Genomic DNA, 4,349 nt, shown 5'->3' with positions numbered 1-4,349 from the left:
ACATTATAAGCGTGATACTCAAATGCCAACATATAATGCATCCCCCCCACTACTACTAAGTGTAATAATACTTGACCAATAAATGATCCACACCATACAAAATAATACTGACAGAAAATGAATGATGGGTGGGCATGTCTCTTTTGGTTTTTCTTGTGAGTGCTACCATTGTGTCTTAAAAAGAGAGACGTAATCGGCCAGATGTTAAAAAAACCCGATCGCAACAACTACTGTATGTTACCGTCACAAGCAGTCTTGGTTCTACACCTACACACAAGTATTCATGTTCAAAGCTATACCCACTTTAAAAATTGGGGTATGAGATTACCTCCGAATGAGGTGTTTTTTTTCTGGACAAGTACCATGACGGTGATCACAGGAATGTGTATTATCAGACCAATACGTAGCCCATGATGCACCCTCATGATAAAATTAACGCATTTTGAAAGTGATTCAGTTAAGGAACTGTGTATGTGAGCGGTATTTCTGATTCCCTCACACTGCACCAGCTAGATAATTCTCTGGTATTCGTAGTGCATTCTGTCTTGATACCATGTTAGAGGTTCTGCGATACACCCAACGACTTATATGCGATGACTGATTGAGAAGAAACACAAACAGTAGTAGTAAATGATGTGCTGATTGAGGTTGTAGGAAAATGTACACTACCTTCTCAGATCTCTAGTGTTACGCTATCCGCTAGAAATGATGTCCATTATTTCGAATCAGGTCTCTCTATTCAAGCACATACCTGAATCAGATCACACGCACAAGTGAATGATATTTCTGACACTCTCATATCTCACAACGAGTGTCCTTCATCGAACCTGTCTGCTACAGTAAAATTACAACCTGGTTTTACCCAGTCCCTACGCTTCTTGCAGCTGCGCCCATTTCTACAGCTTCATGCATGTGATCATTCGATTTTGAGTCAGAACTGAACAGAAGTCGGAGAAAACCATACCCACCACCTTCTGCAACCCGTGTAGAAACAGAGGGCCTAAGTTAGTGCGAAAGGAGCATGTTTTAACCATTCTATGGAAATACCTGCATTGTGGTGCATCCCCAAACTACATATAAGTACTGCAGAACCGCGTCCATTCTAATCTATCGCCCCAACATGCTACCATCGTTATTCTCTACCCCAAAACAGAGAGAAATTAAGAACTATAGAAGATCCACTAACTTCATCCGATATGGAACTCACCTCGGCACCATTGCTCGCGGAATGACGCATAGCTGCAGTGCAGCTCCAGTGTAGAAGGAGATTTAACAATGCTTCCCCAGAACAATGCAGCGTGCAGCCCTCCAAGCATTCATAATGGTATACCTAGTCCCTCACAGAATTTACACCTCAACTGCTGCTGCTACTACCACCTGTGTGGCACGATACTATTAAATATACAGGCACTGCAGAGGCTGCTTTAAAGTTTGATCACCTATACTGTAGGCGAATGATCGTATCCCACAGACTATACTAAATCGCCGGAGATGCTCCCTCTGATCCTGTTTAGTTTTTTGAAACATAGTTTCTCAACATGCTTTTGTACAATGACAAACATTTCTTTTTTCTACCACGACTTCGAGGCCTTTGCCTGGTTCTAAACTGACATTAAGAAGTTCTGATCCATGGCATTTTGCAGGAAACTAGACGTTGCATGGCGTAAATTATGTTCTTATGGCAGATAACATAACACACCACACATCGGCTGATATTAAATAAAAGATACTTACAACATAAGTAAATTGGAAGAGTTTTATGGCGTTGGCGAAGGTTTCCAAACTACAGTCCGAAGGTGATTCACGAGCTCTACATTTAGACTCGTCTCTCACACTAATGGAATACCCGATGGCTCTGCGTTCCCTTTCGACTGATTCCTCATATTGCACTCATGTACGCGATCAGTGTTTCGGTGCTATCCACCACAGAAGGTGCTGTCCATCCAGCAAAACTCTTTCCTCAACTCAAACAAGCGATATCAGTCAATCATTATGTGGTAACCAACAGCCTGCCACTGCACAGATGGGGGGGAAAAAACACAATCAATGTACGGTAATAATAAGCATCACAGCTGATTGTGCGAGCAATTTTATCAATTTTACAGTAAATTCAACACAGGCCAATGATGTGACAGCATGTTTCCCCAATTTCAGTACCATAGCTAAACCACCCCTTCTCCACTCTGCGAGTATCATTGCGAACATGGATAGATGACTGTGCAGTACGTCCATTCCAAGTCCTCACCCATACGAGATGAGCCCATGTGGAGGAGCTTAACACTCCTTATCGATGTATAGTAACAGATTCCAAAGTACCGTGATGTAATAGCAGACAATTAAGAAGAACAAGAAAAGAATGATTTTTATGTGCGGTGGAGCTCCAGATGGATGCAGTTCGACGTATTTTTACGTAAATCAACCAAGCTATCAACTCTAAAGTGTTGTTCTAGAGTCTATAGTCTGGGAGACGAGTCTTTGGTATTGACAGCTCGGTAGCGTCTTTCCGTTGCCTAGCGACCACAGGCAGGCAGCCAATGACGGCCTGACTTTGAGCGGGTAGCAAGGGCCACGTTGCCGCTCTGAAACCCGGTCGCGCGCGCTTATGAAACTTACCAGTGTCTCGCGTGCAGGCGGTGCGGTCGTTCGTCGTTTGTCTGAAGTTGAATTCGCAGTTTATTTCGTTTTCGTTGTTTTTAGTGTTTCTTTGTTTATGTTTCGTTGTAAACAATGTCTAGTGCGGCGGGTAGTACCAGCCCAACACAAGAAGTGAAACGGAGGAAGAAAAGTGTGCTACACACCCAGGCCCATGAATTCGTGTGCTCTGTGAGGGATTACTTTGAGAAAGAAAAGGACAAAGGTGGGCCCTTAATTCCTGTTGTTCAGGTTGTGAAGAGAACTGCAGCAGCATTGAAAATAAGTAAGAACACTGTTGTAAAGATAGGGAAAGAACAGTATAGTGTAGATTGTGACGAGAGTTGCACAACAAAGCTGCACACACCAGGAAAGAAGCGACCGAGAAATAAGCAGGTGACAGCTTTGGACGATTTTCAGAAAGACGCTATTCGTCGTCATATATACTGCTATTATAAGAGAAGGGAACATCCCACTCTATCTAAATTACTGGTGTCGCTTCAGAAAGACGATCTTTTTAAAGGGAGCAAATTTTCATTGCGTACAGTGTTGAAAGACATAGGCTTCAGCTATTCACTGTTTAACGGACGCAAAATATTAATGGAAAGGACAGATGTAGTTGCATGGCGGTACAGATTTCTGCGCAGGATCATGGGTGTGGAATTCGAAAGTATAGTGTGGTTAGATGAAACTTGGGTCAATGCCAGCCATTCTTTACGTAGAGGCTGGAATGATGGAACGCCCAAGGGGACAATGGCAGTGCCTGTTGGCAAAGGAGGGCGTATTTTTGTCTTACATGCAGGAACATCGATAGGTTTTGTGCCAAACTGCTTGAAAATGTTTCGGTCAAAAAAGACGGGAGATTACCATGAAGAAATGAACAGTGTAGTATTTCAAGAATGGTTCGAGACATCGCTTATGACGAATCTGACAAGTCCATCAGTGATTGTTATGGACAATGCGCCTTATCATTCCGTTGCTCACGATAAGGCACCAACCTTGGCAACAAAAAAAGACGATATCATTCAGTGGTTGAAACGGCGAAAAGTAGATTTCAGAGAAGATTTAAGGAAGGCGGAACTGCTCGAAATTGTGGCACAAAAGAAACCCCAATTTCCAACATATGTAATTGACGAGATTGCTAAAAGGCACGGGCATGAAATCGTTCGGCTTCCTCCATACCACTGTCACTTCAATGCAATTGAAGGAGTGTGGGCGCAGATAAAAATTTACATTGCTGCAAACAATAAAAAATTCACGATCTCTGAAGTGGAAATTCTCCTTCCAGCAGCTATCAATAAAGTGACAAGCGAGACGTGGGCTAAAATTGTAAACAGCACTGCAAGTGCCATCAGAGAGGCGGCCAAAACCGAAGGGGTTGTGGAAGAATGCATCGAAAATTTAATTATACATCTGGGAGAGAGCAGTGATAGTTCGAGTAGTGCTGAAGAAGACAATGTCAAATCAGATTCTGACAGTGATGTGAGTGGTGTTTTTCCATTACAGTAACTACAACGTATTCAGGAATGTAAGGAGGGAGTTTGCTATCGATCTACAACCAGATCATCATATTGTGAGTACTTTCTTCAGATTATAACTCTTAATACACTAACCAACTATTCTGTAGCTTGTAGTAGAACAAATTAATAATGCTAATACTTAACAATGGAAACCAAAACTGCTAATGTTCAACAACTTCCGAAAATAGTTTTCATTTC

The sequence above is a fragment of the Schistocerca americana genome, chromosome X (genome assembly GCF_021461395.2).
Source record: "Schistocerca americana isolate TAMUIC-IGC-003095 chromosome X, iqSchAmer2.1, whole genome shotgun sequence".
Taxonomy (NCBI): domain Eukaryota; kingdom Metazoa; phylum Arthropoda; class Insecta; order Orthoptera; family Acrididae; genus Schistocerca; species Schistocerca americana.
Note: the sequence above shows the minus strand (reverse complement) of the source record.